Raw genomic sequence first — 27,971 nt, 5'->3', positions numbered from 1 at the left:
CAAAGGGCCTTCTACATGCTAAGCAGATGCTCTGCCACGGAGCGATGGCCCCTTCCCCACGGTGTAACTCACAGGACCGTTTCCAGCATCCAGATCCCTGCCTTGTAAGAGGCTCTGTCCAGCATTTGCCGCCACCCAGAAAAGAATAATCAGGAGTCCTGGAGCATGTGCTACATACCAAGGGTGAAGGTGGGAGGAGAACTGGTCTTATGGTGGCAAGCACAAATTGTCCCCTTTGTTAAGCAGGGTCCACCCTGGTTTGCGTGGGAAACGACATATGTGAGCACTGCAGGATATTCCCCTTAGGAGGTGGGCAGGGGCACACCTGGGGAATTTTGGGTCCCTGACCTGAAGGGCTTCGGAGCCTGCCTGCCCCACAGTAGGCCACTGTGTGAAACATAGATGGGCCTTGGGCCTGATCCAGCAGGGCTGTTCTTATGAGGGCTTGGGGGCAAGTTAAATATATATTTTTAAAAAATTTCAACTGGTGACATATTCCAGCCTGCCTCTTGCTGGCTCTCATATGCACATTGGTGTCTACACCGCTGGTGGGTCACAAACTGCACAGACAGCTACCCTCTTGAACACTTTCTGCACCCACGCACCTACTCTGCATCTATGGACCAGGCAGGGCTTCCATTAGCAGGCAAGTCTTAGGAGCCCTATAAGTTGTTCAGTGCAGCCGCTGTTTACAAGCAGGAGGACATCTTCCTCAATGCAGATTTGGGGAAGATCATCGCTCGTTTAGGTATGCAGTGTGGAGTTTGTATGGAAAGGCTGCCCATCCTCCAGCGCCTGTTTTTCTCTTCTGGTCTGTAATTATTATCTCTTCTGCCTCCTCCTTCTGCTCACCCCTAGTTAAATGGCTTGCAATTAATGGATTGCTGCATTTGTTAGGATGCAGTGATATTGTGGTAGAGTCTTTATGTGAAATGCATGCTCAACCATTATCTTAGGCAGTAATTTAGCTGAATTGGATAGAGAGAACACTTCGACATTGTTCCGGTTAATGACCTAGTCATTAACAATGCACATTTGTCATCAAATGGATTAGAATAATTATTTCATTGGGAATGTGAACAATTTATTCATTGTCCTATAATAACCATTATTATATTGGTATGTCCAAAAGCGCTCTTTGAATTTACGGAGTCTGTCCCTTAAAACTTGGGGTGGGGTGGATGCCTTCATCACCTATCATACGAATCCTCTCCAACTGAATTTAGCATGCAGTGTTTCCCTTTTGGGGATAAATCATGCTGACATGTTGACCAAGGATGATTCTTGGATGATTCTACCTGAGAAAGGGGGAAGTGGGAGAAGGCCTTGGGAGGAGGCCTTCTCCCCAACCCCAGTTTTTACATTGGGGAGATCCTACATTCAAATATGTGCAAGGTTTCCCTCACCCATCCATTCCTCCCCCCACCCCCCAAAATGGGGGAGCAATGAAGGAACACATGATGCAAAGCTCTGAGCCACTCATTGGAGGCCTGAGCCCTATGGGCCATCCCTTCATTTATCTATCTAATCTAATCTAATCTAATCTAATCTATCAAATTTATATACTGCCCAAATTTTCATCTCTGGGTGGCCAACATAAAACAATTAAAACACATATAAAAAGTTCAAACAATTCAACAATTTAAAACCGACCACAAAATTAAAACCGACAAATTTTTAAAAGCTGAGAAAGCTTGTTTGAAAAGATGGGTTTTCAGATGTTTTTTAAAAATTGCCAGAGATGGCGAGGATCGTATCTTAGTAGGGAGCGCATTCCACAATCTCGGGGCAGCAACCAAGAAGGCCCGTCTCTGTGTAGTCACCAGACGAGTTGGTGGTAACTGGAGACGGACCTCCTCAGATGACCTCAATGGGCGGTGGGGCTCCTAGTGAAGAAGATGCTCTCTTAAATACCCAGGATGTCTCTTAATGACATCCCTGCTCTCCCGTATGACTGGCAGTGGTTTCCAAGATATGGAGCAGAAGCTCATGGTACCTGAGAGATTAGACCCCTCCCCTTTTTAGCTGGAGATTTTGCCTGGGACCTTCTCTGTGCGCAGTCCAGGTGCTCTGCCAGTGAGCTGTGCCCCTCCTGCCAAATGAGGCCCGCTTCATTTGTAATGCACGCCTGAATGAATGGACATCTGCCTGGCAGTGCATCTGTTTTGTACTTGGGCATCCAGAACAAAAAAACCCCCGTGAGAACTGGCTCCCAGAGAGCCCCAAGGAAAAGAGCTATGCTCCGTGAAGAACGATTTGATTAAAGCAATTCAGCACCTTCTGCTCTCTTCGTGGACTTCTCTCTCTCTTCCTGGCTTGCAAGCACTTTGCTGAGGTTTCCGTTCGACTGCCAAGTGATGCCTTTGGCTCACTTCTGATTGGCTGGCTCATTAATAGAAATGCACTTGGATGGTTATCACCCACTCGGTACCCTGGGACCAACGTTTCACTCTCATCTATTATTGTTAAGGAGCCGATAGTACAGTGCTGATTCAGGCTAATAGTGTCCGGAGGGACCCTTGCCGTGATGATGGCCCCAAAATATCTCATTTCAATATAGTAATAAGTCAAAGAGCCCTTTTATCCTCAGGATGTAAAAGGCAAAACTCAATGGCTCTTTGGACAGTAAATTATTCCAGCCTGCTTTCAGCTGACAGCAGGGTCTTTTCTTCCTCCTCGTCTCCTTATTTGATTAAGTTACAGAATGAATTCAGTAGGTGTATTGATTTTAGCACGATAACTATCATTGAATACATTCCCGACTTGCTTTAATTCACAGGCCTGATATGAAAAAGACTCTATGAAAGTTGCACACGCTGCTTAGAAGGAAGAGATTTGCAGGCCTCATTGGAGATACTGAATTAAAACAGTCTAGAGCAGTGAGGCTCTTTTCATTGGAAGGCCTGGGGGGCCAATGGTGGCCTCCATCAAGCCTAAGTGTGGCTCCCTGACTCGTTGACTGGGCCTGTGTGAAGCTTAGGCCAACTCTGAATATTCTATACAGTCCCCCTGGGGCCACGTGGAGTTGACCAGTCACACACCGTGGAGGTCCCCCAACACTGTGTGTGGGCTCCTTGAGGGAAATTGAGCCCTCTTGAACCCTTGCGCCATCTTGGAAGGCATGCCCAGAGTGTGTTGGGAAGTGTCTCCCTTCCTAGAGCTCTTCAGAGGGAACTCCATCTCACTCTCTCCAAGGACCCTCCCAGTGTTGAGGAAATTGCAGTAATGTGTGGAGGCCAGCCCAGCAGGGAATGGCTCTCGCACGGAAGGTTCTTTGCTTAAATAATAGTGAAGATCATTGATCTAGAGGCCAGCTGCATGGTGGCTTGGGCTATCACCTCAACTGTTAGAGATCAGAAGATTCCATAAATCAAAGCCAGCTCTGGATCTATGATTTGTTTGGGGGTCTATGTCAAGATGCTGGTTACAGTCTTTGAAGTCCTTAGTGGCTTGGTCCCAGAGTATATGGAAGGACAGCCTGATTCCACATCAACCTGTTCACATACTGAGGTCATCCAGGCCCCCATCCCATCTGAGGGGAGGCTAGGAGGAAGCTGGGTTATGGGAGCCCTCTCCGGAGCTGTGTCCAGGTTATCAAGCTGTGAGACCCAGCAGGTCCTTTTTATCTCTATCTTCAGATGAAGTTTGGGCGGTATAGAAGTTTAACAAACAAACGAACTGCATTCATCCCATCCCATAGAAAGAGATCTTCCCATAGAAAGAGATCATCCCATATACTATTCTTTATTGACTCCTAAATTTATTTATTAGATTTATAAACCACCTAACAGAACTTCTCCAGGCAGTTTGCATAAAATGCTGGAAGAAATCTTTTAAAAGACTGATGGAAGTGAAAGCGGTCTTGTTTGTAATGAGCAAGAATAGTTCCCTTTGCGAAGCAGGGCCTGTCCTAATTTGCCTTTGGATGGGTGACTACATGCAAGTACCTCTGCTGTAAGCGATTCCCCTTCAGGAATGGGTCCGTAGCTCAGTGACAGAGCATCTGCTTTGCATGCAGAAGGTCCCAGGTTCAAGCCCTGCCATCTCTGGGTAGGGCTGCAAAAGATGCTTCCCTGAAACCCTGGAGAAATCACTGCCAGTCAATGTAGCATCTACACTAATGTACATACAGCTAATTTAAGGCACAGGGCGAGGGAGGGAGGAAGAGAATGAGAAAAAGAGTGTGGGGGGGAGGAAGACAGAAGGTGAGGTGGGCGTGAGGTGACACTAGGCTACATGCAACCCCCCCCCCCCAATCCGGCCCCAAGCTGCACTGGAATAATATTTGGCCCACCATCTGATTGAGTTTGACATCCCTGGTGTAGACAATACTGAACTAGATGGACCACCGGTCTGACTCGGTATAAGGCAGCTTTCCACATCCTTCCAAATGGCCATGTAATGCCATTCAGAAATCTGATGCATTCCTATAGCCCTTTGGAAGCAGCCAGGGCTTTTCAGCGGGCATTCCCTGCCATTTATTTTAGTACATTCCCTAGAGCATCTGCTTTGCCTGCAGAAGGTTTCAGGTTCCCTCCCTGGCAGCATCTCCAAGAGAGGGCTGAGAAAGACCCCTGACTGCAACCTTGGAGAAGCTGCTGCCAGTCTGGGTAGACAATACTGAGCTAGATGGACCAAGGGTCTGACTCTGTAGAAGGCAGCTTCCTCCTAGGAATGGGTACTATCCACACCAAATATCTAAATGTCTGACAACTTGGGCCACTGCTGCGGTAAGCAAAAAATGCCTCCAATTTGATATCACACCAGTCATACTACGATTACAATGGATATTTATCTACTGCTCTTCAACCATAGTTCTCAAAGCGGTTTACATAGCAAAGTAAATAATACATAATTAATTAAGATGGTCCCTTATCCCCAAAAGGCTCAAAATCTAAAAAGAAACATAAGGCAGATACCAGCAAACAGCCACTGGAGGGATGGTGTGCTGGGGTTGGAGAGGGCCAGGTGCTCTCCCCTGGCTCAATACAAGAGCATCGCCATGTTGCTTAGTTAGCAGGGGTTGTAGGCTTCAACCCTACTGAGAAGAGGTACAAAGTGTCTGTGTGCCAAGTGCACGGAGGCGCACGGCATTCTCCTCCCCCTCCCCGCCAATTTTGGCAATGCCTCTCACACACCTCCCACCCATCCTAATGTCTGACTGGCATTATGCTCTTTATGCAAGAGGTTTTGCTCTGCAGTTAATCCCTGCGATGAGAAGGAAGGAGAAAATGCCAACGTTGATATACTGTGAGACTCCATGTTGAGGGAGCAACACTTCTGTGGAAAGTGAGCCGTAAAAATCTCATGAGCCTGTGGAGGACACTAAGTTATCCTCTAAGTTCCTTCTTGGGAAGAAATGCGAGAGGCTAGAAATGAAGTACCATGGAAGACGCCGTGCTCTATTGGACTGCAAGGCACATCTCGATTTATGAGACTGCAGATGAACCTAACGTAAAGAGAATGGTAGCTGCAGCAAGCTGGGGGGCGGAGGGGGGGGAAGAGCTTGCTTGCAGGCTGTAGAGTAGATTCCTACAAGCCTGACTTGCCTTTTCTGGTCACTGTGAAAGAACAAAAGAGGAGCCCTCTGCTGGAACAGACCCAAGCCAGGCATTTACTTTATTTATTTATTTAGCAAATTTATTGACCGCCTGACTTCCTTAGACTCAAGGCGGGTTACATAAATTAAAACAAAAGAGACAAGAGAAGAGGGAGGGGGAGGAAAGAGAGAAAGAAAAAGACCTCCCCCACACACATACACATACAAGTTAAAAACTAAAAGCCTGGCAAAATAGATAGGTTTTCAGGAGCTTCTTAAAGGACAGAAGAGGCATTACGAATCTCAGGAGGCAGAGTGCTCCATAAACACACTTTAATTCGGGCGCAGTGCTGCTGCTCCCATTTGCCAATCGAGAGTTAAACCAAGGTCGAGAATGGGGAGCTTGATCATGCATTAAGCAGCAGCCGGATCAGAGGGCTTTTCCTTTCGCCTCCTTCAGCGGCTGCTACAGGACCACCGTTCGATTATCCTTTGCTCTTGTGGTTCTTTGAATAAGATGTTCAGAAAACAACTCCCTTGACAATACATTTGATTGTTTTCTTTCTCTTTCCAAGTAAAGGAATAACTTTGTTCAGATCTCTTGTGGCCTCTAAGTTTTGTTCTTCACCCCACACTTTATTTATTAGATTCATAAACTGCCTAACAAAGTCTCTCTAGGGTGGTCTGCATGAAATTCAGGGGATGATAAAGGTGGGTGGGTATCACCACTGTCTTCTCAGGGGCCCACACATTTCTCACAAAAGGGACCTGTCCTTGGCCCATCAAAAATGGAATTGTTGGTATTGCGGTAGAGGCAATTTCACTCACACATTCCATTTTCTGTTTGAAGCGTAGGGTATAATTCTTTCCTGGTGACAGATGAAAAGCATCTCATTCCCAAAAATGACCTTAGGATTGTGCATCTGTCTGTTTGGCAGAGTCTCAGACAGGTTTCCTAAAAATAGTGACAAACCACTTTTCCTGAAAATGAGGCATGTAGAATAACTCTACAGCTATCTTTCAACCTCAGCCTCAAAGGAAGTATGTTGGTCCCCGGGAATCTGAATCTTTATCCCTTGTATCCCTCGCCATCTCTCCAAAGGAAAAGATCCACAATTTAGGAACATAGGAAGCTGCCATATACTGAGTCAGACCATTGGTCCATCTAGCTAAGTATTGTCCACCCTGACTGGCAGCAGCTTCTCCAAGGTTGCAGGGGAGGGAACTTGAAACCTTTTGCTCTTCCCAGAGCGGCTCCATCCCCTAAAGGGAATCTCTTACGGTGCTCATACTTCTAGTCTCCCTTTCATATGTAACCAGAGCAGACCATGCTTAGTTAAGGGGACAAGTCATGCTTGCTACCACAAGACCAGCTCACCTCCCTTGGGTCCCCAGATGTGGTTCTCAAACCTGGGTCCCCAGATATCCTCCATATCACAGCTGAGGCTGAGAGGGAGCAGCTTGCCCAAGGCCACCTACTGAATTCATGACAGAGGCAAAATCTGAAGAAAGCAAGTCCTGAGTTGCTGTCCAGTTTCTGAGCCAAAATGCTACACTAGCTCTCTTAAAAGAAATACACAAGCTGAGACACTCAGGGTTTCTTAATTTTGCACCCCAGATCTTGGACTACAACTTCCATCCTCCACAGCCGCAGTGGCTAAAGCGATGATGGCCCTTGTAGTCCAACAGCATCTGGAGACATAGGGACATAGGAAGTTGCCATACACTGAGTCAGACCATTGGTCTATCTAGCTCAGGATTGTCTTAACAGACTGGCAGCAGCTTCTCCAAGGTTGCAGGCAGGAATCTCTCTCAGCCCTATCTTGGAGATGCTGCTAGGAAGGGAACTTGGAACCTTCTGCTCTTTCCAGAGCGGCTCCATCCACTGAGGGAAAGATCTTACAGTGCTCACATTTCTAGTCTCCCATTCATATGCAATCAGGGTGGACCCTGCTTAGCTAAGGGGACAAGTCATGCTTGCTACTACAGGACCAGCTCTGCTCTCCCTCTTAACCCTAGGTTAAGAACCCTGCACTAGACTTCATTTAGCCATGACTAAGCACCATTGAAAACAACGAGACAAGCTGGTCATGACTGACTTAAGTCATTTAAATGGGACTCAGTCATGACTCATGATTAACTTAGTCTGGAGTCTGCCCACATTTTACAACACCTTCCTGGTTGAAAAACATGGAAGCTACTTAGTTGGTCTATGCTGGGAGTAAAGAATTCAAGGCTATTAGCTTCATTTTATTGACTCTTTTGGCAGACATGTCCCCGCAAGATGCATGCACAATTGCTGGTGCTTTCATACACAGTGGGTGCTTAGTGTTAGCAAGAGGTCAGCACAGAAATCCATCTGGTTGCTTTAATCAATAATTTCTTATTTTCATCTTGACAGCTATGGCTGGTATTGTAGTAATCTATGGACTCCTAATGCATAAGGAAACCCATTTTTCAGGTCTGGGCTGCAGCTCTGTGCTCTTTCGGACTGCATTTAAATGCTTGTGCTCAGACCTATAACCCTTTTTCTTGACATTGCCACTGACAAGTCTTCAACCATCATTCCTGCTAGGTGGGCTGTTTCAGAGCTGCCGCCAAAGCAGAAGCCAGGATCCAGGCCATGTCTTTGTCTCCACGGGACAAAGCTTTTGCTGTTTCAAAAGTATCTTTGGATTGTTGTTAACTTTCTCCCATTTTTCTACAATGACAGGACAACATCACCACCATAACTGAATAAAAGGACCACCAACTAGGTGTCAAAGGGAGACTAAATGGAATGCCACCTTAAATACTTCTGTAGGAAAGTAGGGTACACATCAATCATTAACTAAGGCATTTGTGCAAGACCCTCTTTTATAATTTGTTAGAAAATACCAGGGAGTCAAACTGAACTTAAATCCAACCAGTTGTTCTAGGAAGAACTAATCAGCCAACTTTCCTTTCACTGTCCCTATGTCTGGACTAAATCTGGTGCAAATCAAGGTCCACAAGTTAGATCTCTTGTGCCTCAAACATTCTTGCATCCGCCATCTTGGATCGGGGTGGATATCATCATTACAAACTGCACCATTGAGGTGTCCCTGTGTGTCACTCACTACCGCTGTTCCAAATTTGGTTCAAATTGGTTAGACAGTCCTCAAGTTAGTGCACTTGCACCTCAAAAATTAATGCATCACCATCTTGGATTGGGGTGGGTGACATAATCACAAACTGCACCATTGGGGCATCCCTATGTGTCCATTCAGCTGTAGCAAGTTTGGTTCATATCGGTTAAGCAATTCACAAGTTAGCTCACTTGTGCCTCAAAGGTTTATGCTTCCGTCATCTTGAATCAGGGTGGATGACATCGCCACAAACTACACCACTGATGTGTCCCTGTGTGTCACTCACTACAACTGTGAATAATTTGTTTCCAATCAGTTAGACAATCTACAAGTTAGCCCACTTGTGCCTCAAACATTCACACATCTACTCTCTTAGATTAGGGTAGATGACATCATCAAACTACGCCACTGAGATGTCCCTATTTGTCCCTACAGCTGCAGCAAATTTGGTTCAAATTGGTTAGACTGTCCACAAGTTAGTGCACTCGTGCCTCAAAATCTTATGTGCCCACCATCTTGAATTGGCATGGATGACGTCATCACAAGCTATGCCACTGAGGTGTCCATGTGTGTCACTCATTGCAACTGTACACAATTTGGGTCAAATAGGTTAGGCAGTCAACAAATTAGCCTGCTTGAGCCTTAGATGTTCATGTGGCTGCCATCTTCAATTGGAGTGGATGTCATCATCACACACCACGCCACTTGGGCATCCCTATGTATCCCTACAACTGTAGCAAATTTGGTTCAAGTTGGTTAAGCGGTTCACAAGTCAGCCCACTTGTGCCTCCAAAGTTTACGCGTCTGCCATCTTGGATTGGTTTGGATGACATCATCACAAACTATGCCACTGAGGTGTCCTTGTGTGTCATTCACTGCAGCTCTACCCAATTCGGTTCAAATAGCTTAGGGAGCCCACAGATTAGCCAACTTGTGCCTCAGATGTTCACATGGCTACCATCTTGAATTAGAGTGGATGACATCACACACCACGGCACTTGGGCATCCCTGTGTGTCCCTGCAGCTGTAGCAAATTTGATTCAAATTGGTTAAGCAGTTCACAAGATAGGCCACTTGCACCTCAAATGTTTACACATCTGCCAGCTTGCATTGGGGTGGATGACATCATCACAAACTATGCTGTTGAGGTGTCACTATGTGTCCCTACAACTGTACCCGATTTGGTTCATATTGGTCCAGGCGTTGCAAAGTTGAGAGCGGGAGACACACGGACACACACACACACACACACACCACACACAAAGAATGCCGGGTGATCTCATAAGCCTTCTGGAAAGTAGGCTAAAAATGGGTTAAGAGAGGTTTTTTCAGTGAAGCAAAACTAAACTCAACCCTAAAATTTCAACCTGTGCAAAGGGCATTTCTCATGCACCAGTTCTATCTTCACAATGAACATGTGCAAGAACTTGCTGTCTGTATATTCAGAGACCTGGAGAGGCTTCACCCCTGTTTCTGGCCCAAGCACTTCCCCAGTGATGCACCTTATGTTACCAACTCCTGATCCAAAGTGAAAGGCACAGGCAATGCCATTAGGAAAGCCAGCAATGCAGACACAGCTGAGGTCAAAGGCCCTTCCAAGGCAACAAGAAGATGCGTGTTACTGGCTTCTATGAAGCAGCGTGGGTCCATTCAGAATCCAGTTCTGGGCAATGTTGCAGCTCGTTGTCCTAATGAGCCAGGGAGCAGGAGATTAGGTGCAGCTACCTCTGTTTCCCGGCTGTGCCACTCTACCTGATGAACGGCAAGGCCTGCAAGCAGCCTGGCTCTCATTAACACTGGGCTGGGCTGGGCTAGGGTAGGAGAGAAGGGAGCCATGGGAGCTGCTGGGAACCAGAGTCAGCTGTGTCTCATTTGGGGCCCGGCTGCCTTGCTACAGAACTGAAATCGGCTTGGAATAGAAATCTGCACAGCACACCACAGAACATTAGCGAGCATGAGGTGGGATCAACAGCAGCTGAAAGTCAGCAGTAGGTGTCTACTGTTCAGCTCCTCAAGCACTCAGATGAAGGCTGATGACCGATAAGGACACTGATGGGGTGATCTGCTACAAAGAGAACAAAAAGAGGCAAAGGGAAGCACCATTTAAGTTTTAATGCAGCCGCTGAAGACTCCACTGCAAAAGAGATACCAACGGCAGGGCACAGAAAGGATGGCCCAGCCCGGGATAAACTCACACAACACAAGCTCATTTTCAGCAGCTCTCCAGATATTGTGTGATTGATCAGATAGCTTGCAAGGTCAGTCACGGGGTGTATTTAAGGAAAGCCAGACATATAAGTGATGAGTTGTCATGATGAAAAGAGTATTGTTGTTCTTTACTGGAGCTGGTCTGGTGGGAGCAAGCATGACTTGTCCCCTTAGTTAAGCAGGGTCTGTCCTGGTGGCATATGAATGGGAGACTAGAAGTGTGAGCACTGCAAGATATTCTCCTCAGGGGATGGAGCAGCCGCTCTGGGAAGAGCAGAAGGTTCCCTCCTTGGCAGCATCTCCAAGATAGGACAAGATTTTATTTTAATAGGACAAGATTTTTTTATTGAACCAACAAACTACCAAAGCATACAGTATGTTGCCAAAGCACAATTATATACCAAGTGGTTGTTTGTACATGATACATCTACAAAGATTTACACACAAGGATTTGGAAACCCACAAGGTTATGAAGTATATGCAGGTAGTACTGTAACTCGGGGGTGGGGGATTTCAAGGCACATCAGGTAATCGGGGGGGGTTACGTCCGACGTCCATTTCCACAATTTGTCCCATTGCTGTTTAGAAGAGATACTCTTGTATTTTTGCACATAACCATACAGACTTTTCCGGAAGAGATTTACTGTCTCATCTGCGTGAACCTCTTGGTCGCGTCTTCCCTCCCTATTCCTATGCAGGAGCATTGCATAAATGACATACAGGTTTACTAACCTGATTACGAGAAGGGGAATGTTCCAATTCCCTAGTATGGGGGCACCCATTCCGTCCCGTTTCCTTGAAGGTTTCTTTCTGGGACCTCTAAAGGAGGTTCTATCGCTCAAACCCGAGGTTAGTTCTTCCCAAGTCTGTTTTTCCAAATCAGGCCCCTCGAACAGCTTGCTTACTCCCTGCCACACTCTTTTGGCTACCACACACTCTTTTAAGAAATGTGAGTGGGTTTCCCTGAATGTTTTGCCTAGCTCATTAGCTTTCTGTTTGCAGGTGATTTTAGGGCACTCTTGCTGGTCCTCTGGGAGCCATGGCTTAGCTGCATTAAGTGGTAGTACTTGATGGTATAAGCGCCACCTTGTTTCCCATAAATGGAAAGGGACTTTTTTCTCCTTAAAGAGAGCAATAGGGTGATCGGGTTGCAACAAGTACTGTGAAGTGCGGTGTTTGTAGCGTTTACGTTCTAAATCAGGTTTTAAGAAACCCACTTCTAGAATCTCTCCATAAATTGTTTTCCTTAGCTGCTTAACTGAGGAGGATCTTTTAAATAGATCCAGTTCAACCTTCCATTTTTTAAGTGTGAATAACAAATCTCTCAAGTAGTCTGGGGGTTCTCTTTTTAATACTTGTGTGATATTAGCATTGAAAGATCCGTTCCCCCACCATGCTATGCCCCATGCTGACTTGTACCAACGCAGAGTGAAAAGCGAGACCCAGGTTTTTTGCTGGAGGTTGGACATATTATGGACATTCACGAAAATCCAGTTTCCAAAATTGTAGGACATGAATTCAGTTACAAAAGATAGGGCTGAGAGAGATTCCTGCCTGCAACCTTGTTGGAGAAGCCGCTGCCTGTCTGTGAAGACAATACTGAGCTAGATCGACCAATGGTCTGACTCAGTATATGGCAGCTTCCTCTGTTCCTAATGTGAATCAATCAAATTAAAAGCACATAAAAATATACACAATAGGAATTTACATAGGATATTTTGCTCTACATGCAAGCAGGTCTCTGTTCCCAGACAAGGACTCACATAGACAAATATCACACACAGACTGGGCGATCAGAGAGCCACCCACCCACAATCCTTGCAGTCACAGCAGCACTGTGGCATGGATTAAAACAGCAGCTGACGGTACTGGAGACCACCACCTGATTCCAGAGTTAACGCTGGCAATCAAGAGAGATTTGTGCTGGGTACCCATGTCATGTTCTATGACACTGTAAGGCCTGGGGGCCAGATGTGGCCCATATTTATGTTTTTTATTTTATTTATATACCAGCCTTCCAAAAATGGCTCAGGGCAGTTTACATCGAACACATCAATACTAAGTGTGGTTCCCTGACTAATTGTTTATTGGGCCTGAGTCAAGCTTTGATACTTTGCACAGTCCCCTGGCACCACACGGAGACGACTGTTTCCACTGTGCAGTACTGCATTTTGTCCAGCGCGGTGGGGGGGGGGGGTTGGTTAGAAACGGAACCCTCTTGAGCCTCTGCCCCACACTGGAAAGCTTGCACAGAGTGCTGGGAAGTGTTGCCCTTTTAAGTGCTTTCCTCCTAGAGCTCTTAAGAGGATGCTCCATCTCTCTTAAAGGGTCTTCCCAGCACTGAGAAAAGCACAGTACGGTACTCTCAGATTGAGGACTCACTATTATTATTTTTGTCAAAGAGGCCTTTGCTTGGAAAAACATAAAAATAAGTGTTCTATGTTATGAGATCTCGGAAGGTTTAACATACCTGGGCTTACATCAGGAAGAACAAAAGGAAACAAATTCAGATACTGGACACTTGTTGTGAATGGCTTCCTTTGGCTTACTTGTCTGGACTAAGGAACCAGTCATCCCTTGTCAGCTGGCTGGTGATTGATTCATTGATTGATTAAGTACCATCAAGTCAATGTTGACTCTTAGCGACCCACATAGATAGATTCTTTGCAGGATGATAACTTCAACTTGGCCTTTAAGGTCCCTCAGTGGTGCATTCATTGCTGTTGTAATCGAGTCCATCCATCTTGCTGCTGGTCGTCTTCTTCTCTTTCCTTCCTCTTTCCCCAGCATTATGGACTTCTTAAGGGAGCTGGGTTTTGCTTGTTTTCCTAGCTGTCCATGGTATCCTCAAAAGTCTTCTCCAGCACCAAAGCTCAGAAGTGTCAATACCTTTTCTATCTTGTTTCTTCAAGGTCCAGCTTTCGCATCCATAGAGTGTCACGAGGAAAATCATGGTCTGAACAATTCTAATCTTCATAGGTATAGACACGTCATGGCATCTAAATATCCTTTCCAAGGCCTTAATTGCAACCCTACCCAGTGCTAGTCTGCGCCGGCATATTTCTTGACTGCTGGTTCCTTTACTGTTGATGGTCAATCCTAAAAGGCAGAAGCTATCCATCACTTCAATGTCTTCATTATCAATTCTGAGGCTGGTTGCCATACCCATTGTCATTAGTCTAGTCTTCTTTACATTTAGTTGTAGTCCCATGTTTTCACTGTGCTCCTTGACTTCCATTACTAGAGCTTGCAGATCATCCGCATTCTCAGAGTAGGGTCATCAGCATAGTGCAGGTTACTGATGTTTCTTGCTCCAAATTTAAAACCCGGCTCATCTTCTTCCCATCCAGCTTCTCTCAGTATACGCTCAGCATATAAGTTGAATAAATACGGAGAAAGTAGACAGCCTTGCCTTACTGACAAGCCCACGGTGCTGCCAGGGATGAAGGCAGGTGGCTAGTGGGTGCAGTGGCACTCCCCCCCCAGCTTGGTGCCCTAGGCGACTGCTTCAGTGTGCCCAGCGACAGGCCAGCCCTGCAGCAAGGTGAGAAGCGTCAGCGAGGAGCTGCAGAACCCGGACAGCTCTCTGCATTGCAGCAGCAAAGATGCCTCGACACAGGCAGCCTCTGAAACAGGCCTCTGTCGCTACGCTCAACACGACAGGCAACTGCCAGAGCTTCGTCCCCTGAAGAGGCAGAAAGCATGGGGGGCTCTAACCTGAAAAGCTTCCCAGGACGCTCACTTGGCACACCACAGCCTTGGGAGCCCAGCAAGAGGCCAGCTGAGTCGTCAACCTGCTGCAGGAAGGCTGCGCGGTCCTCTTGAAGAGTGTTGGCAGCGGAGCTGAAATGCTACAGCAATCTCCTTATAAATAATAAAGAGCATTTGTGGATAGTTACTCCTCTAAAAAGGTGGATTCTAATTAAATCTCCGAACGTTATTGAAGCATAGGTCTACGGTCTTGGATTCCGTAGAAAACGGATCTAAAAATATCTCTTTTTATTAAGCTCCACTTGAAAGCCTGGCCGAGGCCAAGTCTGGCTCTGTTTCAGTGAAACCCCAGCTAAGCGAGCAGAGGCACCCTTTCAAGTGCTGATTCTCTTGGACTTAGAAGGGAGAGAAGCCGGCCCTGTCCAGCCACAGCACGGCACCCCTCCAGCTGCTGTTGCTGGTATCTCCCTTTGGTTTCTTTTTAGATCGTGAACACTTTTGGGCCAGGGAACCGTCTTTAATCCCCACCCCCTGCCCCTGTGCAATTGCTTTGAGAACATTGATTAGAAAGCGGTTTAGAAATATTCATAGTCATAGGAAGGACCAGTCACACACCATGTGGTTTCTCTAGATTTAGGCTTGATGTCCTTTTATTTGTTTAGTCTGCCTCCAAGGAAGCCGAGATACCTGGTGCTCCCTCTCCTTCTGCTGCTCCCCACTCCTTTTAATCCTCACCATCACCCCATGAGTTAGGTAAGGCAGAGATAGGGAACCAGCCCAAGGTTATCCATTAAACTTTGGGGCTGAGCAAAGGCTTGAACCCAGGTCTAAGTCAAACTATCTAGTCCAGATGCTCTCAACCTTGGGCCCCCAGATGTGGCTGGACTACAACTCCTATCATCCCCAGTCACAACAGCCACAATGGCCACTGGCTTTTGTGGTTGGGAATGACAGGAGTTGTAGTCCAACCACATCTGGGGCCCCCAAGGTTGGGAACCCTTGACCCAGTCATAATAAACCACACTGGATGATGACTTTAGCATGCGGTGAGAGCTCCCATCACATCAGAAGTCCTCCAACTTAGCTTCCCAGATGTTGCTGGGCTACAACCTCCCTTGTGGCTGGGGAGGATGGAAGTTCTAGACCAACATGTGGGGGCCCGAGTCTGAGGACCCTTGTGTCACATGTCTAGCCCTACAAATACAGAAATCTCCTCACTCCACAAAATGCTTTTCCACAGAGGCTGTTCACTCATTCAGCTACCTGCGATCACATGTAAACCAGGCCTTGACAAGTGAGCTAAATGTGTGGACTATGCTGCATGAGGCTGCATCCATCAGACTGTTCACAAGGCACTCTACTCCAAAACAAGGGTACAGTTCATCCCTTGCCAACTGCGGTTTTCCCAATCAGTTTTGAGTATTCATGACTGGGAAGTTGTGACCGATCTCGCTAACCGTAACCTGAGTATCCACGGTTTAGTGAGGGTTGTTTTTGGGTTTTTTAAGTGATATCCCCCCCCCCAATTTTGGGGCATTCAGAGGTTCCATCCACTCATTTCTTTTGCTGACCCTGCCAACTGCTTGCAATTTAAGATGATTTTGAGTGTTTTTGGGGGGTTCAAAAGTGCCTCTGAGCGATTGGGGGGGCAGGGTTCCAAATGTTCCAGAGGTTCAATTTGCTCACTCCTCTTGCTTATTCTTGGTAATTTTAAGGGATTCTGGGTTATTTGTATTTTTCCTTTGACTTTTCGGCCTTTTTGTGACCATAGCTCCCCTAACCCCGTTTCCCATTGATTTCAATTGCTCGCCAATGGCGAGGTTCTGCTGGAATGAAACCCTCATGGTAGACAAGGGATGACTGTAGATAAGGAGAATAACTGGAAAAGAGAGTGAGAGAGAGAGAGAGAGCGCGCGCACACACACACACGCATGCACACACCATCAAGTTCAGTCTTTATATTTATTAGCAGCTCCTCCGCTTCCATGCCCCCATAGCCCTTTCCTCAGCATGCCTCCAACCTTCCCAGCCTTGACTTTCCTTTTGCAAGCACAGGCTGGCTGATCAAAGATAATCCCTGCCCATTATCTCGCTGGAATGCAGCTCCCCTAGGCCATTGTGCAGCTTGCATATGCTCCCAGCACTGCCGTCAGGAACCAATTTAAAGGTGCTTTCAAGGCCAGAGGTGCTTCTCCGCTCCTCCTTTTCACCCAATTGTACTGGCCTGCTCTTCCCCACATCAATGTGCTGCTGCTGTATTGGGCCAGCTAACCATCCCTTCCAACTCTATTGACTTTTACACACCTCTCCAGATCAAAGGAAATGCAGATATCACACACACACACACACACACACACACACACACACACACACACACACTCACTCCCTTGGCCATTGGTCAGAGGAGGGAACGGCCAGGTCATCCACACCATCACCCATAATCCCCCTGAGCTAGTTCTCATCAGGCCTCACTGATTGGCTCCCAAATCTGCTCCCTTGCCTGGTCTGGGCAGCTTGTCACGTGGGGAGGCCATTATGGCCGCTCTTCTGTACCAGACTTTGTGACTTCAGCCTGCAGCCTTCAGGCAGCCAAGGTCCCTACAGCACTTGCCTGCCCTCATGACCTACATCGGGAGCGCCTGCATCGATAAGAGAGGACACACTGGGAGGTGCTTGCTGAGGCCCCAACCCCCAGACCTGAGGCTGGCCCTGCCTTGGGGCATACCTAGAGATGGATCACCACCAATTGCTCAGAGATAATAGACAGGCATAGGCACTCTTCCCCGCGCCACTGATCTCATTGACACCAGTCTGGATGGATATTGAACGTAAATGTTATCTAGCTCTCTGAAAGTGCTATCAGGAGGAGCAATGTCTGCTCAGGGAAAATGGTGCCATGTAGAAATTTGGGTGCAGGAGAAATCTCTGCCATCACACGCAGATACTTGGGACTCTGAGTGCAGAAAGACAGTGATCTCTTCTCATTTGTGCAATATGAAATGTGGCCTTCCCACATGCAATATTTCTGCAAAAATTATGTGGCCAGGGTCATCATAGACATAAATAATTAGATGTAGAGAAGAAAAAAATTACAATTAAAAAACCCCACAATATCAATATATTCTTCTCACTCATGGGTAAATAATGTGCAGAACATTAAAATAATTGCTTTTTGATACAAAAGGGGAATGCTAATCAGCACTGGTTTCAGAAACCGAGAATGTGACACTACTTTCCAGAATGGCTTTGATCACATTTTTGTTTGTCCTGTTCTTGGTATGCTAAATAATGCATAGCTTTTGTAAATGTTGAGATGGCAAAGACCGAGTGTGCGTGTGATGAGGACAAGGACGGTGGCATTCTCCATTTATTTACACTACCACATTGTGGCTTTGGAATTTCAAGACAGGCGCTACAGGCAGACTGAACTATTATGCGGCATTTCCATGAATCATTGAGCCGTTTGCTTAATTAAGGCCCTTCCTAATGGTGCACTCCGAGATGGAGAAAGTAATGCTAATGGCAAGGAAGGCTGAACGTAGGCAGCAGCCTTCTCTCATCTCTACCAATCTGCCAGATTAAAAACCACCACCAGATGCTCCTCAACAATATCTATCTCACTGGGTTTGTGAATTGTAACAAGAATATTCATGCTAGGGCCATTGATTCATCACCCTGGATGGACACCAATGCATCTTCTGGAGCTGTAATTCCCAAGTACAGGTTCCCAGATGATGTACTACAGCTCCCATCATCCCCAGGAACAGCGGCCAAATGTGCTTCCTGCTGCCACATGGGCATGCATCATCTAAAAGCAAAAATGGCGCATCAAGTCAAATCTAATTAATCTGCTTAAGGTTTACATAATCAGGTAACAGCCTTAAAGAAAATAAATTACTTATCCATAATTTCATGGAGACTAGTTTGAGAGTGTTTGAGAAGTTGTTTTTCTCATTCCAAAATCAGTACAACACAACTTCCTGTGCTACACAACCAGCAACCTATTAGTCCATCAGATTATCACATTATATGCAAGAGAGACAGCTTGCATTGAATATGGTCTTACATTTCACGGGAGAAGGGCTTTTCATATTAGCACCAATATATATCCATGAAATAAATTGCATTACAAATATTCTCAACAGCAGCGAACAGAGCTTATACTTGCTAAAGGCTCTGAACCTGTTAAAAGGGATCAGACATGAAAGGCAAATGCCTTCCTTAGCTTTCTTCCCCCACCAGAAGAGGGAACCCACGCTCGGACCGAACCGTGGATTTCTGCTGGAATGTGACTCAAGTCTTGCTTCAACACCACGAATGGCTGCTCACAGAAGGGGTGTGAACACAAATCAGTCACGAAGGAAAGCAAGGTCTATATTTTTCTAGGCATGCAACAAAAGTCGATGACTCGCTTCCCTAAATCATTATGCAATTTTCACAATGATGGATAAGTGGGCTGGAAAAAAGAAACAGGTGCTAGAATTGGCAAACACCGCAAAAACACATCCCACTGAACCAGTGTAGTGACTTATGACCCAATAAGGCTAACTGTACGTAGAATGAAGGAGGCCACATGATAATAAAAGAGCAATAGTGCAAAAACAGCAGAGTAGGAGAGGGAAGCACACCCAGCGTGACTTCGTAACATTCGGAAAGCGGCTTGGAAGACACACACACACATACACACTTGCAGAGATACGTCTTGAATATGCAAAATCCCTTCTGGCAAGGTGGAAACATCCGTGGTAATAACACGGAAGGATCTGCACAGCCTGCCCTCAACGTGTGACTGAGAGCCCTCGGGAATTTCTCTCAACCAAAGAACATTGATCAAGTCCTTTGCATTGATCAAGTCCTTTGGCATTAGCTATATTTTCAACTTACTGTGGCCCCCTCACAGACCTTGGAGCTCTTTCATTTCTTGTGGGCAGCGTGGATATGTCCATCCTTCCCCATTAAAAACACGATAACACTCTGTAGGGGCTTCAGTACAATATGAAAGGAGGTCGCCTCTATGGCAGATTAACATAGTAGCAAATGTCGCATTTGCTACGGGCCCCATGTTTTCGAGGGTGCCGCCCCACACACCCAGCTTCCAACTGAGAATTAAAGTTAAAACTTTACCTGTTTTATTTGGTGCATGTTAGATAAAATATCCCTGTTCTGCTAAATGTGCCTTTTAAGAGAAGGCCCAGCACAGCATTTGTCCAGTGGCTGTTGCTGGTGCCTGCCACATTTTTCTTTTTAGCGTGTGAGCCCTTTGGAGACAGAGAATCCTCTCTCCACTCTTTATTTTTCTATGTAAATCACTTTGAGAATTTTGATTGAAAAACGGTATATAAATGTTCACTGTAGTAGTAGTAAGTATGAATTTGTGGCTTTGTCTCCCATACTCCAAAATACAGCAAATGAAAATATTGAATTATTTTACCATGCAAGTAAATAACGTATGTTTTAATATTTATGTGCATTTTAAAAAATTTAGGGCCCCTTTATAACATATGCTGCAGGCCCCGCACTAGCTTAATCTGGCCCTGTGTAGACCGCGAAGAGGCCGAGAGCTATAGCTTTTGAAAGGCAAGATGGGTTGATTAGCACTTCGTTTCAAAGAAGCAGGACCCAGTCAGGGTGCAATTCAGTCACACCTTCCTGGTGGCTAGTCGGGTGGTAGGAAAGGCCCAAAGTGGACAGCCACACCCACCCTACTTGCCTTTAAGAGGGTTCATGACCAGCTAAACCCATAATCCAATGCAACTGCTCCTGTGTTACAACAGAGACCCTCTGGCCGAGGAGCAGAGAGTACAAAAAAAATGCTTCATTTCAAAGCTAATGATAAGCAGAGGCACAGCAAGGCTGGAAGCCCCAAGGCTTTGGAAAAGAACTAATCATCATTTTAATTTTTTAATTATGTTTTAATTTGTGCTGTTTTACTGTAAGCTGTCCAGAGATGTGTGTGGTATAGAAATATGCTAAATTTAAATAAAAGCAAGCAAGCAGCCCTTGGACAAGGTTTAAGGAGGGAAGCCCTGCCCTGCCTGCCTGTCTTCTTGGCTGCTGACCCATCAGCCAACCAGCCACCTTTGCCCCCAGGTGGTGCCTGTCTACATCCTTCTTAGTTGCCACTGGCTGACCAGTGGCTTGCAGCAGCACCAGTGCACCAGCAGGGCCTGATCATGTCACCAAGCCCACCTGTAGGTCTCAGTGCAATTGGGCTGCAGGATATTGGACCGTGGCGAGCGAAGCACCCAGTGTGTGGGCGAGGGGGAAAGGCTAGCAGCCCCTGAGCAGCAGTGGCAACCCTACAGCCATTTAACCCCCGCCCCCCGCATTTACAGCTCCATCCCTCTGCAATATGAATGGGGGTAATAATGCTATTAATCTAACTTATAGCAGGGGTTCTGGAACTTGGGTCTCCAGATGCTGCTGGACTACAACTCCCATCATCCCCAGCCAGAATGGCCCATCGGGGAGACCTGAGTTCAAGTCCCCCTTCAGCCATGAGACTTGCTGGGTGACTCTGGGCCAGTCACTTAACTCTCAGCCTAACCTACTTCACAGGGTTTTTGTGAGGAGAAACTCAAGTATGTAGTACAGTGCTCTGGGCTCCTTGGAGGAAGAGCAGGATATAAAATGGTTTTTTTAAAAAAAAAATCTGGAGACCCAAGTTTGATAATCCCCGCCTTACAGGATAGAATCATAGCATTTTAGAGTTCGGATTCTAAAACCTGGAACCAGCAGCACCAAGTAAGGGCCTCCTTAACTAACAGGAGGAGACAGAAAACCCTACCCACTTCTCAACTTGCATGAAATTCCATGGTTCATTTTTCACCCAGTGAGTAGTAAACCAGAGGAACTCTATTGATGGCTGGATCGGATGAAAACAGGATATAAAGTCCTGTGCCTCCAAGAAACTGTTTAAGTGTGAAGGGGCATGAAAAACAGGAATGCCACCCCCCCTTGACCTTGACTAGACATGGGGAGCAGTGGGGTCCCCACCTGATTGATTGCGTGCCATCTGGTTTTGTTGAAGGAAGCAAGGGTTTCTTTGAAACCGTTCTCTTTGTAGGCAGCCGATGCAGCCTTTTGGAGAAAGGAGACCATTCAGGATTTTTCAGCATTACATGGCTGAATGAGAAGTGGCACCTACAACACAGTGGAACGGAGAGAAAATCCCAAAACCCTTCCTGAAGTAACCCTTAGTTATTTTAACCCTTAGTTACTACCGGGCAGCAGTGATCTAGGAAGTTGCTGAAAGGCATCATCTCATACTGCATGGGAGGAGGCAATGGTAAACTCCTCCTGTATTCTACAAAAAATCACAGGGCTCTGTGGGCGCCAGGAGTCAAAATCAACTTGATGGCACACTTCACTTACTTTACTAACTCTTAGGTCCTATTTGCTTTACAAGCTTTTTTATATCCCAGTCAGAGATGCTCTTCGAGGTCCAAATCCAGGGCCTCTCCACACCCCCTGGGAGCCCCCAAATCCTCTATAGTCTGTCCTGGGTGGTGTGGTTTGTGCCCTCAAGAACGTATGTGATAAAAAATGATGCTTAACTTGCAGCAGGGGGGCTTCAGAAGGCCTTTAGGTCCAGGCTCCAAAATTACCGAGGTGCTCCTCTGATCCCAATATCAAAAGCAGCACAGGGACCGTTGTTGCTTAGAGGCAACCCCACAAAGTGCATACGGGTGCATTTAACCCACTCTGTGCTGGATCATGAGCACCCCTTTTACAAAGATTTAAGCATTCTGAAAGCAGAAAGCGCAGGGCCTCTCCCTCTGCAAACACACACCTCCCCTGGACCTGCTGTTCCCTACAACGCTCTGCATACCAGCTCTTCTTTGGTGACTACCATTGTTGTTACTGGCAAGAAGCCACCTTGAGAGGTGGGTTGCAGTTGCTTCTTGGGGATTACAGTGCTGTAGGAATCAGCAATGCCTACTGCCTTGTTTCCCCTGCTCAACTTGCTTGTATTGGTAAAGAAGCAGGTGCTTAAAAAATAAAATTCACATTTCCCATACTCTCTCCTCACTAGGATCCTGAAGTCAAACTGCAGGCCTGAAACTTCTTGCCACTTGGGAAGTAGTGAAACAAATGGCTTTCCCAGGACACTGTGATATAACTGATCGTCTCCTTTTTGCACTAATTTCATTGGTTTTAATTTTTATTTGGAATCTACCTCAAGCGGCCTTCTGGCAGGAGAGAAGAGGGTTTCAAAAATAACACAAAATAAACTAGTCAGGATTTTCTGTTTGGGTATAATCCACCAAGAAGTCTCCAGCATAAGTGAGGAGGGAGCACAGTAGGATCATTGACAGTTATACAAGGTAAAGGTGGGAGAAAAACAGGACCCCTACCAACAGCTCCAGTCATCCACCCCCCCCCCTCTCTCTCTCACACACAGCAGAGGGTCTCCCCCTCACACACACTTGCAGCAGGTTCTGCTACCAGCCATCTGCAGCACCAACTTCTTCCATGGCTAAAATCAGAACTGCCAGTAGTTGCCTTCCCCTTTCCCCCCTTTGCAAAGGTGGGGTGTGACTGACATGTATTCCTGTGGCGTGGAGCCCTACTGTTTGTGCAACCCCCCTGCATTCCAAGGGGGTCTGTACAGAACACCTGCCTGCCGGGTTGCTCCCATAGATGTGTAATTCAAGACATCTCCCAAATCCCTAATCTCTGCTTTCCCCACTAAAGTCTAGAGAAGACACAAGAGACCTATTGGATCAGGTCTATCACCCTGCTTCCAACAGCGGCCAAGCAGATGCTTCCAGGAGCCCATGAGCAGGGGACAGAACCCTCCTCTGCTGTTTCCCAGCAGCAACTGGCACTCAGCGGTATTCTGCCTCTGAACATGGAGGTTTCATTAGCTGTTTGGGCCCAACATCGGTTGATAGCACCAATACATCCCACTGCCTACTGATAAGGGATAACCACTTTTCTCGAGGCAGCCTGCATCAGTCTTGGAACAGCCATTTCTTCCTCGCAAGCAATTTCAGTTGAGCTTAATCTTTTGACAGGGAGGAATGTGACAGATGCTAATAGGAAGAGGACATTAGTCAGTGCCGAAAAATGAGAGAAGATTATGTTTCCTTTAAACAGACACACAGTCCATACCTTTCATACAAAATCTGATGCATCCTGAACTCTTTATGAGGAGATGAAGAAAAAAACGGAGTCTCTAATAAGCAGAACGGACTCTTTTAGGAGCGTCCGGTGGCTACATGCTGCCCCCTTGTGGCTGCTTCTGGTTAAATGTGTGCACAATGAAGCCTGTATAAAATATTGGCACCTTGGGTGAGCGGAGGCCTGCTAGATCGCTCCCCATGGATACATCAGCTACATGAGACTATATAATAATAATTATTATTATTTCTTGTTTACACAGTCAGACAGGTGTTATTGACTGGTTTGTTTTATCCAGACATCGAGTCCTTCCCAAGGACCTGGGATGCCAGAATTTTATTGTCAATGGTTATAGATATCGTCGCAGAATATAGGCTGTTCCCAGTAAAGCTGCTTTTTGTAATTGGCTGGTGGTGATTTCTGTGGCCCTTCTGGTGTTGAGGTGCTCTTCAAGGTCTTTTGGAACTGCACCCAGGGCGCCAATGACCACTGGGATTATTTTGGTCTTCTTCTGCCACAGCCTTTCAATTTCAATTTGTAGATCTTTGTATTTGGTGATTTTTTCTATTTCTTTTTCTTCTATTCTGCTATCCCCTGGTATTGCTATGTCGATTATTTTAACTTGTTTTTCTTTCTTCTTGACTACAGTTATATCTGGTGTGTTGTTGTTGTTGTTGTTATTATATCCCGCTCTTCCTCCAAGGAGCCCAGAATCATGTAATACATACTTAAGTTTCTCTTTCACAACAACCCTGTGAAGTAGGCTAGGCTGAGAAAGAAGTGACTGGCCTAGAGTCACCCAGCTAGTCTCATGGCTGAATGGGGATTTGAACTCGGGTCTCCCCGGTCCAGCACTCTAACCAATACTCCACTCTGGCTCTCTAATCTTCCTAACTTTTAATGGATAGCCATTTCTCTTACTCTGTGGATAGGGAGCAGAAGAGAAAGCCTTAGTTTATTTTCACAGTTTTAAAGAACTAGTTTGAGAACTAGTGTAGCACTCCAAGCCTAACCTATCTCACAAGTGTGTCGTGAAGCGTCCCACGAACTAGAAAGCAGATGCTGATCCAACCAAGGTCCAAAGATCAACTGAGCCGTCATATCCCAGAGCTGGGCCTGATAGTGCCCTGAGCGAGAGATTTGAACTCAGGTCTCCCTGGTCTTAACTTCATACCCTGATGACTCTCTCAGAAACAAAAAGACAAATATGTGCACGGCTACAGCTACACACATGATCAGTTCACAGATGGAGCTGGGAGCCAACGTGAGCCAACTTTCCCTGGGGCTACAGTGAGCTGAACTTGGCTCAAGCCAGAATTCATTTCCAACACCCTTCTTTGTCCAGAAAAATGTTCTTCCCTTTCTCTCTGCTAAACTTCACTGCTTTCCATTTTATTTCCTGCACATTATTGCACTGCGGACATGAATGATGTAACATTCCATCTTTTTAATGCATGTCAACCGTGATCTCGTTATTTCTTTAGCTTGCTTGCATGGTTTGGACTTGGAAGAAGTGGGTGTATTGCGGTGGCACTGCCTTCAGTCCAGGGCTGGGATACCCTTGGATTGGAGGAGGGTGACGGGAAGAATTCCTCAACTCACTGGACTGCAGGGGGTTAGACATTCAGCAGGTCAGTTCAAGGGTGCCATTTCAGATCTCAGCAAGGAGGCGGACGGGGGAGTTTTCAATGCAGTGAGGAGGCAGGGGCTCAACATTTAGTGTCCTGCTCCCAGCAGTGACTCATCCCAATGAGCCAAGGGGCATCAGACAAGGCACAGCTGCCTCTGGTTCCCAGCAGCCCGGCTGTGCCTGTTTATCCTATCGCGTCCCACCTCTGTGTTAATGAGAGCCATGCTGCCTCAGCAGGGTGGCCATTCATCAAGTAGAGCTGTGCAAGCCCTCACAGCTGTACCTGATGAATGGCCAGCCTGCAGGCAGTGGAGCTCTCACTGAGCCTGCAAGCTCTACCTGATGAATGGCCAACCTGCAGGCAAGGTAGCTCTCCCTGAGCCTGCAAGCTCTACCTGATAAATGGCCAGCCTGCAGGCAGCACAGGTCTCTTTGAGCCTGGATAGCTCTACCTGGTGAATGGCCAGCCTGTGGGCAACACAGCTCTTGTTAATGCAGGGGCAGAGCTGGTTGGGATGGGAGAAATGGGTGCCGTCAGGCTGCTGGGAACCAGAGACAGCTGTACCTTGTTAGGCACTCCCTGGCTCATTAGGACAAACCGCTGCTGCTTCTCCCAGAAAGCATTCTGGAACAAATTGCAAACACAAACCAAAACACATCCAGCCCAGAATATTTGAGTCCAAAAGTCACCTGCCTCCTTTAATATTGGGATGACGGTGTTGGTAATTTTTCCATTTTCTTTGCTCTATAAGCTGCTTTGATGACTTTTGCCATTGATGAAAAGCAGCTTGCAGATATGCATAACAAACAGCAACAGTACAATGACACGTGCAACAATGCAAGCTGAGTCCTGGCTATTGCCATGCTAGCCATATGGGACCTCCCTTGCCAGCGGCAGTCGGCAGCCATAGTGGGAGAGGGCATTTGCTGTCACACCCCGGTTGTGGGCTCCCCAGAGGTATCTAGCTGATCACTGTGGGATGTGGTAGACCAGTGACACACAACTTCGGCTCCCCTGCAGATGTTGGTCTACCACTCACATCCTGGGTTAAGAGTTAAGAGCCCAATAGATGGCAGTGGTGGTGGTGGTGAAGTCCCGAGACCGACTTTTGGCCTGATCCAGCAGCGCTCTTCCGTTCTTAGCTCTTCTCTCCCCACCTCATCTCTGCTCTCTCAGCCCCCAGACACCCAATCATCTCCTTCCCTGACCAACTCCTCACACGAGAGATGCCTGGGGAAGGCGTTCTTTGCAGTTGCCTAGAGACCACAGCAGCACATGGGGAAAAGGTCAGGCGTACAAAATTCCACCTCCAAAAAGCCGTAATACAAAGGCTGCTACAATCTTTTGACGAGACTAAAAACGGATCAGGGAAAGCCTGGAAGGACCCTGTTCTTTCAGAATGATGAAAAAACATGGGGGCAGGCGTTCTCTGCCTGGTTCCTTAGGCTTCAAATGATGAGTTTCGACCTTTTGCAAATGCAGACAGAAAACCAGAGCCCTGATGTAGGATCACACACTTCCCTGGTGGCTGTATGGGTGGAGAACTATCAAGATTACTATAAATACTCAGTTGCAACCTTTAGGAGGAGATAAATGAACAGCTTAGCATCTGCCAGAAGGCAGGAATCATTTGTGAATCTTGCTGGTTAAGCTTTGCTTCAGAAATCAGAATGGGTGTCGTTAAAATCAGGCATGACCAAGCATGGATTGTCCCACATAACCTCTCTTGCTCTGCATAGGAGTGCACAGTTTTACCACGATATTCAGTGTTTTGGTGTCAGTGGCATAGTCTTACTTCTATCCATCGAGCATATGCCAGATTGCAAGTCAGAACCACAAATTCTGACAGGGGCTGCAGTGAGCTGAACTTGGCTCAAGCCAGAATTCAGTTTCAATCTGCTTCTTTGTCCAGAAAAATATGTTCTTTACTTTCTCTCTGCTAAACTTCACTGCTTTCCATTTTATTTCCTGTACATTATAGCATTGTGGACATGAATGATGTAACATTCCATCTTTTTAATTCATGTCAACTATGATCTCATTATTTCTTTAGCTTTACTGCTTTATGCAGAAGCAATAGCACATTCATGAACATTTGTATGTAACAGGGACTACAACTCTCATTATCCCCAGCTACAATGGATAAAGGGCATTGTAAGCTGGGGAATATGGGAGTTGTAGTCCCATAGCATCTAGGGGACCCACGTTTGGGAAGCTCTGCAAAACAACAACAAAACCCAGGTGTAAAAGGACAACACAAAATAGCTCTTAAACTACTCAGATATATGTCAAGACCTACTAAAGCAGCAGAAACATAACTTGCCACGCATGCCAAGTAAACACTGTTCTAGTCTCTTTTATATATGTCTTGTCTTGAAGCTGCCTTCTGCTAAGCAAAACCCTTATAGCAGCTCTGCAGACAAATTGTAAACAGACAAAAAACTCATTCTTGAATAAGGGAATATTCCCAAACAAGTTACATCCTACATACACTCTTAAAAAAAAAAATCATTGCACTAACTCACAAAACAAACTCAACAAATGTCATCAAAAAAATGGACAAAAACTACATACATAAATATCCACAAAACCAAAATGATGCAAGCATTTTATTCAAAACCCAGGCTTACCTTTCAGGACTTCAGCACA

General features: G+C 46.3%; 1 protein-coding gene across 1 annotated transcript in view; it reads right to left on the bottom strand.

Moving 5' to 3' along the window:
- The window catches only part of ENTREP2 (endosomal transmembrane epsin interactor 2), a 314,260-nt gene extending 286,289 nt beyond the window's left edge, over positions 1-27,971 (bottom strand). The window contains exon 1 of the mRNA XM_053273181.1: positions 27,953-27,971. The gene's annotated coding sequence lies outside the window, so the exon portion shown is untranslated. The remainder of the gene's footprint in view (positions 1-27,952) is intronic.

The sequence above is a fragment of the Hemicordylus capensis genome, chromosome 10 (genome assembly GCF_027244095.1).
Source record: "Hemicordylus capensis ecotype Gifberg chromosome 10, rHemCap1.1.pri, whole genome shotgun sequence".
Taxonomy (NCBI): Eukaryota; Metazoa; Chordata; class Lepidosauria; order Squamata; family Cordylidae; genus Hemicordylus; species Hemicordylus capensis.
This window is presented reverse-complemented; position numbering and strand designations above follow the sequence as displayed.